The 14141-nt window shown below is 42.5% G+C and overlaps 1 pseudogene; it reads left to right on the top strand.

Moving 5' to 3' along the window:
* Nucleotides 1-14141, top strand: part of LOC115662192 (kinesin-like protein KIN-14E) — a 120325-nt pseudogene that overhangs the window by 52313 nt on the left and 53871 nt on the right.

Below are 14141 nucleotides of genomic sequence, written 5' to 3'. Positions count from 1 at the left end.
TTCCCTTCAATAGAATTTGGCGGTAGGACTCCTTGGGCGGTACATAGCATTGAGCTATTTCGTTGATCACAGTGTCCATGGAAATGGACAGCAAGAGGTTTCCCAAAGTATACAAGTTGCAGAACACACGATCAGATTCTGGAGATGCACGCTTCCCTATGCTTCGTTTGCTTCTGAAGAGAGAGATGACCCAGATCAACATCTGGATGTCGGACGGATTGTCAAGGCAGGCGAGAAGCAGACGGGTTATTTGCACGTTTGACAGTGTTGCGTTATCGGGGTTGAAGACGAGCAGAGACTATCATTTTTTAGCGTGATGGAGATTTACTCGCTATAGCGATATGAGACGTACAAATCAATCAATCAAACGTATGTCGTCTTATCCTTTCACCATCAGGACCCACATCCCTAGACCAAAAGTAAAAGCAATCCCATGCCACGTTGATTCTCTTCAGTTCCTCCCGGATAAAAATCACATCGGTCGCGTGTCGTGCCAACCAAAGTCCACCCTTAATCCAACGGTGGAACTCCAAAATCGACGTTAGCTTGCTCCCATGCCCACCGAATGTATCGTGCACCTTCAGCTACCTGATGAAAAACTCCCTGCGCAAACCCCCGTTATTATTCCTTGTTAAACATATGACATTCTCCAATACATCTCCCCTTGTTTGTTTATTGAGATAAGTGCATCGAAAGCCCTAAATTCGTCACAAAAGTATAATTAACTCCTAAAACTTATATGAGTGCAATTAATTCTTGAAACTTGCCAAATTTGTGCATCCATTTAAGCTAACGGATAATGTTCACACCCAAAACTCATGAACCCTTAACCCCGAACCCTAAAACACTCAACCCCGAACCCCAAACCCAAAAAACCTCAACCCAAAAAACCCAAAAACCCCAAACTTGTAAACCCTAAACCCCATACCCCAAATCCCTAAACCATCAACCTTAAACCTTAAGCCATCGACCCTAAACCCTCAACCTTAAACCTTAAGCCATCGACCCTAAACCCTAGACCTTAAACCCTCAACCGACCAAAACCCTAAGCCCTAAGTCCGAAGCCATAAACCCCTAAACCCTCAACCTTAAAAGCCTAAAATCTAAGCCCAAAGTTCGAAGCCTTAAGTCCTAAGCCCTAAACCCCTAAACCCTCAACCATCAATCCTAAAACCTGAATCCCGAACCCTATACCTCGAACCCTCAACTCTCAATCCTCAACACCGAACCCTTAACCCTAAATCCTAAACTCCAAACCCTGAACCCCATAACGCTCAACCCCGAAACCCCTGAATCCTTAACCCCGAACCCTCAATCCCGAACACAGAACCCCAAACCCAAAAACCCCACACCCAAAAAAGCCCAAAAACCCAAAATCTGCAAACACAAAACCCCATACCCCAAACCCCTAAACATTAAACCCTGAACTCTAAGCCCTCAACCCTAAACCATAAACTCTCAACCCAAAACCCTCAACCCTAAAATCCTAAGACGTAAGTCCGAAGCCCTAAACCCTAAACCCTCAACCTATACCTCGAACCCTCAATCGTCAATCCCAAACCCTCAATCGCAAACCCCAAAACCCTAAACCCTAAACCCCGAACCGTGAAACCCCGAACCCCATAACGCTCAATCTTGAAATCCCTCAACCCTCAACCCCGAACCCTAAAACCCTCAAGCTCGGACCCTAAATCCCAAACCCAAAAACCCCAAACCTGTAAACCCTAAACCCCAAACCCCTAAACCCTCAACCTTAAACCTTAAGCCCTCAACCCTAAATCTTAGACCTTGAATCCTCAACCACCCAAAACCCTCAACCCTAAACCCTAAGTACGAAGCCATAAACCCCTAAACATTCAACCTTAAACCCAAAACCCTCAACCCAAAACCCTAAGCCCTAAGTCTGAAGCCCTAAGTCTTAAGCCCTAAACCCTTAAACCCTCAACCCTTAATCCTAAACCCTATATCCCGAACCATCAACCCTCAATACTCAATACTAAACCCCTAAACCCTTAACCCCATGCAAAAGCTGAAGAAGAAGGAGGAGGAGGAGGAGGGCGGCTATTTGCAAGTGTCTGCCCTGCCATCTTCTTCCCTTCTTCTTCTTTGGGTTCGAACACAGAGAGAAGATATTGACGGACACTTCTCTCTCTCCGTCGCTCACCCTCCTCTCTCTCTCTTCATCGCTCGTATTCCCAGCCTTTCTCTCCTCCGCTCGCATACCCAGCCTCTTCGGCGACACAAGCCTCCGTCACCCCGTCCCCCATGGACCCATCCACGTCGCCATTGCCGTCGATGTCGCCTTCAACGATGGCGATGCTGCAAGTCGCCCCGCCCGCTAGGGGTTTCGCCTCTGTGAGTCCTTCACTCCTCTCGCCATTTTCGTGCATATTTGCATGACTAGTTTGTAATTTGAATGTGTCCGATTTTGTTAAGAAGAGACTGAGAAGCAATTGTTCTTCTGTGAAATAGCAGGTGAGATTCAGCCAAGCATGGCAAAGAGTTCCAGAGATGAAAGATCAGGCCGGAAGCTAAAAACCAAAGTATTCTTCTTGGACGGAACTTCTAAAGAGATCAAATATAATATGGCAACGATAGTGGCTGATGCTGTAGAGGTACTTTCAAACCTTATGAATTTCTAAACAAATTGAATGTCGTATACAAACATAAAGAGATAATTTGATGACCGGAGGAAACTTGTTATTAGTATTCTTATGTATGAAATTCAAGCATGGTTGTTATTAGCATTTCCCTGGCGTCTATAAGTTATTCACAGAAAGAAATGGCCGGATAATTACCAGCTATTACGCAGGATAAGATCCTCTTTTGAGGAGTCTCAAATAACATTTTTCAAAAGTTAGATACTAGGTAGCACTGGATCGCTCATTCGTCAAAGTAAACAACCATCAATTTTGGGAGTGCTGAATGGTTCTGGTGATAATCGCATGGTTAATTTGGATGTCAACAGAAAAATAAGATGCCACAGAAATCAACATCCAAAAATTTTTTTGCAGCACCAAAATGTCAGAATTCAGCTGATTGGTCTATTTTTCTGCAAATAGCTCAAAAGATTATTGTTATGGTAAAGATGCAACCCGAAACCCTAAACCCCGAACCCCATAACGCTCAACCCTGAAACCCCTTAATCCTCAATCTCAAACCCTCAATCCCGAACCCCAAACCCGATACCCAAAAAAGCCCAAAAACCCAAAACCTGTAAACCCCTTACCCCAAACCCCTAAACCCTAAATCCTAGATCTTAAACCCTCAACCCTAAAACCCTAAGTCATAAGTCTGAAGACCTTAACCCTAAACCCCAACCTATACCTCGAACCCTCAACCCTCAATCATCAACCATAAACCTTAACCCTAAAACCCCGAACCCTGAAATCCTGAACCCCATAACACTCAACCCCAAAACCCCTGAACCCTCAATCCCGAACCCTAAAACCCTCAATCCCGGACCCTCAATCCCGAACCTTAAACCCCAAATCCAAAATTCCAAACCTGTAAACCCTAAACCCCATACCCCAAAACCCTAAATCCTCAACCTTAAACCTTAAGCCCTCAACCCTAGACCTTGAACCCTCAACCACCTAAAACCCTCAACCCTAAAACACTAAACCCTAAGTCTGAAGCCCTAATCCCCTAAACATTCAACCTTAAACACAAAATCCTCAACCCAAAACCCTAAGCCCTAAGGCATAAGTCCGAAGCCCTAAGTCTTAAGCCCTAAACCCCTAAACCCTCAACCCTCAATCCTAAACCATTTATCTCGATCCATCAACCCTCAATACTCAACACTAAACCTCAAAACCCGAAACCCTGAACCCCATGCAAAAGCTAAAGAAGAAGAAGAAGGGCGGCTATTTGTAGGTGTCCGCCCTACCATCTTCTTCTTCGAATTCGGACACAGAGAGAAGATATTGGCGGACACTTCTCTCTCTCTCTCTCTCTCTCTCTCTCTCTCTCTCTCTCTCTCTCATACCCAGCCTCTCTCTCTCCCTCGCTCGCATACCTAGCCTCTTCGGCGACGCAAGCCTCCGTTACCCCTTCCCCCGCAGACCCATACACGTCGCCGTCGCCATCAACGTCGCCTTCGACGATGGCGACGCTGCGAGTCGCTCCGCCCGCTAAGGGTTTCGCCTCTATGAGTCTTTCACTCCTCTTCTCTCCTCTCGCCATTTTCAAGCACATTTGCATGACTAGTTTGTAACTTGAATATGTCCCGATTATGTTAAGAAGAGAATGAGAAGCAATTGTTCTTTTGTGAAAGGACAGGTGAGATTCAGCCAAGCATGGTAGAGAGTTCCAGAGACGATGGATCAGGCCAGAAGCTAAAAACTAAAGTATTCTTCTTGAACGGAACTTCCAAAAAGATTAAATATAATATGGCAACGACAGTGGCTGATGCAGTAAAGGTACTTTCATACCTTATGAATTTCTAAATAAATAAAATGTCGTATACAAACATAAAGAGATAATTTAATAACAGGAGGAAACTTGTTATTAGTGTTCTTATGTATGAAATTCAAGCATGATTGTTATTAGCATTTCCTTGGCGTCTATAAGTTATTCACAGAAAGAAATGGCCGGATAATTACCAGCTATTACGCAGAACAAGATCCTCTTTTCGGGAGCCTCAAATAACATTTTTCAAAAGTTAGATACTAGGTAGCACTGGATCGCTCATCCATCAAAGTAAACAACCATCAATTTTGGGAGTGTTGAATGGTTTTGGTGATAATCGCATGGTTAATTTGGTTGTCAACAGAAAAATAAGATGCCACAGAAATCAACCGCCCAAAATTATTTTGCAGCACCAAAATGTCAAAATTCAGTTGATTGATCTATTTTTTTGCAAATAGCTCAGAAGATTATTGTTATGGTATAGATGCAGCCGAAACCCTAAATCCCGAACCCTATAGCGCTCAACCCCGAAACCCTTGAATCCTCAACCCCGAACCCTCAAACTTCACACCCAAAAAAGCCCAAAAACCCAAAACCTGTAAACCCAAACCCTAAGCCCTCAACCCTAAAGTGTAGACCTTAAACCATCAACCCTAAACCCACAATCCTCAACCCTAAAACCCTAAGTCGTAAGTCTGAAGCCCTAAACCCTCAACCTATACCTCGTACCCTTAACCATCAACCCTCAATCCTCAACCCCACACCCCAAAACCCCGAACCCTGAAATCCTGAACCCCATAATGCTCAACCCTGAAAACCCTGAATCCTCAACCCCGAAACCTAAAACCCTCAATCCCGAACCTCAAACCTCAAACCCAAAAACCCCAAACCTATAAACCTTAAACCCCATATCCCAAACCCCTAAACCCTCAACCTTAAACCCTAAACCCTAAACCCTAGACCTTGAACCCTCAACCACCCAAAACCCTCAATCCTAAAACTTTAAACCCTAAGTCGAAGCCCTAAACCCCTAAACATTCAACCTTAAACCCGAAACCCTAAGCCCTAAGTCCGAAACCCTAAATCTTAAGCCTTAAACCCCTAAACCCTCAACCCTCAATCTTGAACTCTATACCCCGGACCCTCAACCCTCAATACTCAACACTAAACCCCAAAACCCGAAACCCTAAACCCCATGCAAAAGTTAAAGAAGAAGAAGAAGGGCGGCTATTTGCAAGTGCCTGCCCTGCCATCTTCTTCCCTTCCTCTTCTTCGGGTTCGAACACAGAGAGAAGATATTGGCGAACACTTCTCTCTCTCCGTCGCTCGCCCTCCTCTCTCTCTCTTCATCGCTTGCATACCCAGCCTCTCTCTCTCTCCCTCGCTCGCATGCCCAGCCTCTTCGGCGACGCAAGTCTCCGTTACCCCATCCCCGCGGACCCATCCACGTCGCCGTCGCCGTCACCGTCAATGTTGCCTTCGACGACGGCGACGCTGCGAGTCGCCTCGCCCGCTAAGGGTTCCACCTCTGTGAGTCCTTCGCTCATCTCCTCTCGCCATTTGCATAACTAGTTTATAACTTGAATGTGTCCGATTATGTTAAGAAGAGAATGAGAAGCAGCTGTTCTTCTGTGAAATGACAGGTGAGATTCGACCAAGCATGGCAAAGAGTTCCAGAGATGAAGGATCAGGCCGGAAGCTAAAAACCAAAGTATTCTTCTTAGACGAAACTTCTAAAGAGATTAAATATGATATACCAACGACAGTGGCTGATGTTGTAGAGGTACTTTCAGACCTTATTAATTTCTAAACAAATTGAATGTACCCTCAACCCCAAACCTCAAAATCCTAAACCCTGAAATCCTGAACCCCATAACGCTCAACCCCGAAATCCCTGAACATTCAACCCCGAACCCTAAAACCCTCGACCCCGGACCCTCAATCCCGAACCTCAAACCCCAAACCTGTAAACTCTAAACCCCATACCCCAAACCCCTAAACCATCAATCTTAAACCTTAAGCCCTCAAGCCTCAACCCTAAACTCTAGACCTTGAACCCTCAACCACCCAAAACCCAAAACCCTCAACCCTAAAATCTCAAACCCTAAGTCCGAAGCCCTAAACCCCTAAACATTCAACCTTAAACCCAAAACCCTAAGTCCTAAGCCCTAAACCCCTAAACCCTCAACCCTCAATCCTGAACCCTATACCCCGAACCATCAACCCTCAATACTTAATACTAAATCCCAAAATCCAAAACCCTCAACCTCGTGCAAAAGTTGAAGAAGAAGAAGAAGTGCGGCTATTTGCATGTGCCCGCCCTACTATCTTCTTCCCTTCTTCTTCGGGTTCGGACACAGAGAGAAGATATTGGCAGACACTTCTCTCTCTCTCCATCACTCGCCCTCCTCTCTCTCTCTCCTTCGCTCGCATACCTAGCCTTTCTCTCTCCCTCGCTCGCATACCCAGGCTCTTCGGCGACGCAAGCCTCCGTCACCCCGTCCCCTGTGGACCCGTCCACGTCGCCGTCTACATCGCCGTCGATGTCGCCTTCGACGATGGCGACGCTACTAGTCGCCCCACTCGCTTAGGGTTTCGCCTTTGTGAGTCCTTTGCTCCTCTCCTCTCCTCTCCTCTCGCCATTTTCATGCACATTTGCATGACTAGTTTGTAACTTGAATGTGTTCGATTATGTTAAGAAGAGAATGAGAAACAACTGTTCTTCTATGAAATGACAGGTGAGATTCAGCCAAGCATGGTAGAGAATTCTAGAGACGAAGGATCAGGCTGGAAGCTAAAAACCAAAGTATTCTTCTTGGACGGAACTTCTAAAAAGATTAAATATGATATGACAACGATAGTGGCTGATGCTGTAGAGGTACTTTCAGACCTTATGAATTTCTAAACAAATTGAATGTCGTATACAAACATAAAGAGATAATTTGATGACAGGAGGAAACTTGTTATTAGTGTTCTTATGTATGAAATTCAAGCATGGTTATTATTAGCATTTCTTTAGCGTCTATAAGTTATTCACAAAAAGAAATGGCTGGATAATTACCAGTTATTACGCAGGACAAGATCCTTTTTTCGGGAGTCTTAAATAACATTTTTCAAAAGTTGGATACTAGGTAGCACTGGATCGCTCATTCGTCAAAGTAAACAACCATCAATTTTGGAGTGTGGAATGGTTCTAGTGATAATCGCATGGTTAATTTGGATGTCAACAGAAAAATAAGATGCCATAGAAATCAACATCCCAAAATTATTTTGCAACAAAATGTCAGAATTCAACTAATTGGTCTATTTTTCTGCAAATAGGTCAGAATATTATTATTATGGTATAGATGCAACCCTTGATTTGATTGCCATCTTTAGCCATATTCTCATTTCGTCACTGTAAATCTAAGTTAATCTTGGGTGTTATTGATGGAAGTGAATTTTATATTCTATACTTACTCATCTTTTTCCTCTTCTGAGCTTGTGAGCACGATAATGATCCAATTTTGTAACTGCTTCAGGAACTTGCAGGGATTATCAAATTGTCAGCATATTCTAGCTTCGGTCTTTTTGAGTGCCGCAACGTAATTACTGGTTCTAAATCTTCAGATCCAAGCAACGGTGCATACTCTGGTCAGCTGTTGCTTATCAAGCATGATTAGTTAAAGTAGTTATCTGATGTTTATTTTTGGTTATTTAGAGGAATATATCGGGTTGGATGACAACAAGTATATTGGAGACATTCTAGTTGAATTTAAAGTAGCGAAGGATTGGAGTAAAGGAGAAATTTGGCACTGCAAATTGACATTCAAAAGGAAGTTTTTTTCTGGAGTATGATAAAGCCATAACAGATCCCATCTTTGTGCACATGTCCCATGTTCAAGTAGGTATCCGACCATTATATCATTTTTTAGCTTTTAGTTTATGTTTGACGATGGTAAGGTTGCATCTTTTTTTCTGATAAGTCTTTGCTACTTCATAACAGTTGCAGCATGATTATATTTCGGGCAATTATCCTATTGGAAGGGATGACGCTGTGCAGCTTTTTGCATTACAAATTTTGGCTGAGATTGGATTTGTTGGTAACCTTGAATCATGCACATGAGTAATAATTTTTCCATATCCTTTTTCACTAAAGCCCTATGGCTCATAATATATGCAGGTATTGCTGACATTTCATTTTTTAGTTGATCTGCCTATTTCTGGATCAGTAAGCTATGTGGAAGATTTTCTATCTCTTTTTTTAGCCACTTGACAAGTATTCACTTGGTACTTCATTTTTCTCAGTGATTGGACTTCCCTTTTGGAACGTTTTCTCCCTCAACAAATTGCAATTACCAGAGCAAAGACGAAATGGGATTTGGATATTCTCTCGCAATATCGGTCAATGGTGAGATAGTGATCCAGATGAAGCTCTTCAATGAAAAGTCTCTCGCTCTCCCATCTCCTGCCATCTGTTACTTCAATAGCTTGATTGCTAACTCGAATTGAGTGGCTCACTTTCCTTTTCTTTATTCCGCCTTCTATACCATTGTTTAGTTATCATGATTGGTTATGCTTAATACTTGCGCATGAAAATCTTGTCTTAGATGCACTTGAATTTCTTACTTATTCTTCATGATCATTTTCTATTGCATAAGAGCATTTTACAAAAGATACGCGAAGCAGCAATTCGTGCGGATCCTGCAGACACCTCCTTATGGAAATTCGATTTTTTTTAGTGCGCACACGACTAGTGATCCGTCCCGTATCGTTCTGGGCATCAAAAAGCGTGGAGTTAGATCTACCTTGCCTTTAGATTGATGCTCAAAATCACCTCATCTTTTTTGGTTCTAACGTCCTCTCAATTTTTTCTCGACTTGTATATAGGTTCATTTTTTTCGCCTAGTTCCGAGAGAACAGTTACATTCTGCTGATTTAAAAGATATATTGCAGTTTGGCTTTAGCGATACTGCTGTTGCTTTCAAAATGAAAGTTTCAAGAGTTCCTTGCGGATTCAAATTTGAAACGAAACAGGTTCTAGTGACTTCTTTTATTTCATTTTTTCTATGGGGAGTTGCATATTTTCGAGTTCCTTCAAAGATAGACTGCTAAAACTTTGTACTTCATTTTCATGCAGGGTAAAGAAATTTGTGCCGCTCTTCATACACATATAGGCGATTGTGTTCGGCAACAATATTCTACGGCTAGGTCCACAGCTAGCGGTTCTGTAAATGTGGATACTTCTGACAATTTAAAACCACCTAGTGTGAAAGATTTGTTTGAAGCTCGGAAGATTCGATAAGAATGCTAAGCAGAAAGTGAGTAAAATCCTACATAAAATAATTAATCACGAACTTGTGTTGTCTGTAACACAATAATTGGAGTAATTTTTTCCATTGTCGCTATAAAGGATATATTTGGTGCTTCAATAAGGGCTTTTTCTAAGAGTTCTTTTCCTTCCCCTGTCTCTTTTTTCCATGGGGATGGTGGAAGTGTGCTAGTAACCCCTATTTGTTTTTCTTCTTTTCTTTTTAACTGGCATTCAGACTACAGCTTTTTAGGTATTTTTTTCAACCAATATGATAAAGTCCGTATCTTGTTGAATTCTAGTTAGTTAATTAGCAGCCAGTGCAATCGTGTAATTTGCACGATGGAACTGCTTCTCTACTCCATGATATGAATGCATTGTTAGTTATGCTAATCTGTACTAGGTACCATTCCCATCTTTCTCTTTCTCACTCACAAAAATTCATATGGTTTGCTGTGTTATTAGTTGCTGGAAGAATTACATCAAAAGCAAAAGCAAGAAGTGACCCTCCAGGAAAAAATGGAGGCTCTGAAGAAAAACTTTGAACAAGAAAGGAAATCCTTGAAGCTTAAAATGTCCGAACTTGAAAAGAAATTGGAAGTGTTTACAAGAGATTTGTATGCATGTGAGGCAACTCTTTCAGATAGTAACACTGAGCTAGCTGCCTTACAGAATAATCTAAAGGAACTCGAGGAATTGAGAGAAATGAAAGAGGTAATTAATTTTCACCTGATCATTTATATTGAGTACTAACTTTGCCCAGGTACTTTTCATGTCATCTCTCTGGTATAACTTAGGTTTCTCCTGTTATTGAGTTGAAAAGAAATTTATTATTAGCAATGATGCTCATCTTCCAGGATATTGATAGAAAGAATGAGCAGGCAGCTGCCATCTCGAATATGCAAGGGGCTCGATTATGAAATGGAGGTACTTTATAAAGAAGAACAAACTTTGAGGAAGCGGTATTTTAACACCATACGAGGTTGGTGTGCCCGTTAAACCTTCTCAGTTTGGCTTGAATGTCGTTACAATAGTTTATTATAAGGAAAGTCTTGCAACTTTACTAACGTGTGCATAATTGGCTATGGAATGTATCAGATATGAAAGGCATGGTCAGAGTTTTTTGTAGAGTGAGACCTCTAACTGAGAAAGAGGTCACTGAAAAAGCAAAAAATGTGCTTACATATGTTGATGAGTTCACTCTTCAACGTCCGTGGAAACAAGACGAGGCAAAGCAACACTCCTATGATCGAGTATATGACGAGACTGCATCACAAGAAGATGTGTTTAATGACACAAGCGTAAGTTGAAATATTTATATGTATAGAGCTATGGCTATTTGGTAGGATATGTGCATGCTTGACCTATTTCCTACATTGCAGTCTTTGGTTCAATCTGCTGTAGATGGGTATAATGTATGCATATTTGCATACGGTCAGATTGGTTCAGGGAAGACGTTCACCATTTATGGATCCGACAGCAATCCGGGTCTCACTCTGTGCGCTACAGCACATCTTTTCAAAATTTTAGAGAGGGATAGCAAGAAATTCTCATTTTCATTAGAGGTACTTGTAGGAATGCTGCAATCAAACCTAAGTTCTATTGATTAAATATGACTTGTTAAATCTTGAGATTGATGTCAATACGGATTTATAGGCCTACATGGTAGAGATGTATCAAGATACCCTCATCGATCTACTACTCCCAAAGAATGCCCAACGGTTGAAATTGAAAATAAGGAAAGACTCAAAGGCAAGTAGAAAATATGTGAATTTGATTTGTTAATTTGATTATCTTTTGATGGAGTTAGTGGTAATTTTGGTACCTTTAATTTGCAGGGCATGGTGTTAGTTGAAAATGTCACACTGCTAAGCATATCAACAATTGATGAACTCACTGGCCTAATTCAGAGGGCCTTGGAACAGAGGTATACAGGTAGAACACGGATGAATGAAGACAGTTCAAGATCGCATTTGATACTTTCGATGACAATCGAAAGTACCAACTTGCAAACTCAATCCGTTTCACAAGGAAAGGTAAATTATCAATTTTGTTTGGTGTCACTTGTAAATATTACAAAGTGACACTGTGAGTCTTTTGCAGCTTAGCTTTGTTGACCTTGCTGGGTCGGAAAGAGTTAAGAAGTCAAGCTCATCGGGCAATCAATTTAAAGAGGCTCAATACAATAATAAGTCGCTGCTCTCGTGGACGTCATCAGTGCTTTATCTTCTCATGGTTCGCACATTCCATATAGGAATACTAAATTGACGATGCTCACAAGTGACTCCCTGGGGGGCAATGCAAAAACCCTCATGTTTGTAAATATATCACCTGCTGAGTCCAACATAAACGAGACTCACAATTCTCTAATGTAAGTCCACTTTTTTGCTCTCATTGTATATTTATGAAATAATTATTTACCGGATTTTCATTTCTAGTAAGAGCTGGGTGTATGCAACTGTGATATGTAGATGCTCGAGTCATTACTGGCGAATTGCAATGGATTGTTAGTTTGTTTTTATTACCTGGATAGACTATTGGCCAAAGACTTGATGGCTTTCAATATGCATGTTCAGGTATGCAACAAGAGCTCAGTCAGTTGCAAATATTCCGAGCCAGATAAACTGATTGAGCTAAATGAGACATTCTGGCTAAATGAGATATTCTGGCTCGGAATATTTGCAACTGACTGAGCTCTTGTTGCATACCTGAACATGCATATGGAAAGCCATCAAGTCCTTGGCCAATAGTCTATCCAGGTAATAAAAACAAATTAACAATCCATTGCAATTCGCCAGTAATGACTCGAGCATCTATATATCACAGTTGCATACACCCAGCTCTTACTAGAAATGAAAATCCGGTAAATAATTATTTCATAAGTATACAATGAGAGCAAAAAAGCGGACTTAGGCCCCGTTTGGTTCAGCATTCCCAATGCTCATTTGGCCTCTAAAGTCCCTTGGCCAAATGCAAATAGCGTCTGGCAATTTTTTTTACTCATTTTGGGGAAATGCAATTGCATTTGGAATGCTGGCCAAGGGACCTTTGGCCAATGCACCTCTGAAGGTGCTTTGGGAAGTTGCATTTTCGGAATGCAACTTGCACTATTCATCGATACTATTCATCTTCCCTAAACCAACGTCCGGCGGCCGCCAGCAACCGCCCGAGGGCTAGCCCGACTCGGCGACCACCGCCCGGGTCGCGCGACCCGGCGACCACCGCCCGGGGTCGCTGGGACCTCGGGCATCGCACGGGTCTCGCGACCCAGGCAACGCTCTTTGCCGCTGGTCGCGCGACCCGAGGCGAGCCGCCCGAGGTCCGGCGACCACAGGCGGTCGCGGAGTCGCGTCCCAGCGCCGAGCCCCGAGCGGCGGTCGCCGAGGGTGTGCGACCCAGGCGGTGGTCGCCGGCGACCAGATCTGGCCGGAGGCGGTGGCCGACAGTGTAGCTCCACCGGAGCTTTTTTTTTTTTTTTTAAAAATAGCAAAAGTCCTTTAGCCCAAGTTGATTTTATAAAACACCTACCAAACGCTACTTGCATTTCGGAAAACCCCTTTAGCCCAAAGGTATTTGCATTCCCCCAAAGCCGAACCAAACGGGCCCTTACATTAGAGAATTGTGAGTCTCGTTTATGTTGGACTCAGCAGGTGATATATTTACAAACATGAGGGTCTTTGCATTGCCCCCAGGGAGTCACTCGTGAGCATCGTCAATTTAGTATTCCTATATGGAATGTGTGAACCATGAGAAGATAAAACATTGATGACGTCCACGAGAGCAGCGACTTATTATTGTATTGAGCCTCTTTAAGTTGATTGCCCGATGAGCTTGACTTCTTAACTCTTTCCGACCCAGCAAGGTCAACAAAGCTAAGCTGCAAAAGACTCACAGTGTCACTTTGTAATATTTACAAGTGACACCAAACAAAATTGATAATTTACCTTTCCTTGTGAAACGGATTGAGTTTGCAAGTTGGTACTTTCGTTGACAATCGAAAGTATCAAATGCGATCTTGAACTGTCTTCATTCATCCGTATTCTACCTGTATACCTTTGTTCCAAGGCCCTCTGAATTAGGCCAGTGAGTTCATCAATTGTTGATATGCTTAGCAGTGTGACATTTTCAACTAAAACCATGCCCTGCAAATTAAAGGTACCAAAATTACCACTAACTCCAGGCCCAATTCCCTAAAAAATCCCCAACTTTAGCCTTTGTCCCAATTATATCCCAAACTTTTACTTTTGTCCCAAATCTACCCAGTTAACTTTTCATCCAATTTTTTAATATTATTTTTTATTTTTTCGAATTTTTTTATTTTTTCTTTTCTTTTCTTTTTCCTTTCCTTTTCTTTTTTTTTGTTTCAATTTCGGCCGGTCCACGGCCCCGCGACCGGCCATAGGCGGGGCCGGCGAGGCTCGGCCCAGCCGGCCTGGCGAGG

The sequence above is a fragment of the Syzygium oleosum genome, unplaced genomic scaffold (genome assembly GCF_021117445.2).
Source record: "Syzygium oleosum isolate NSW1041296 unplaced genomic scaffold, Sole_v2.1 Sole_v2.29, whole genome shotgun sequence".
Lineage (NCBI taxonomy): Eukaryota > Viridiplantae > Streptophyta > Magnoliopsida > Myrtales > Myrtaceae > Syzygium > Syzygium oleosum.
The sequence above is the reverse complement of the archived record's forward strand: the minus strand, read 5'-3'. Positions and strand labels throughout refer to the sequence as shown.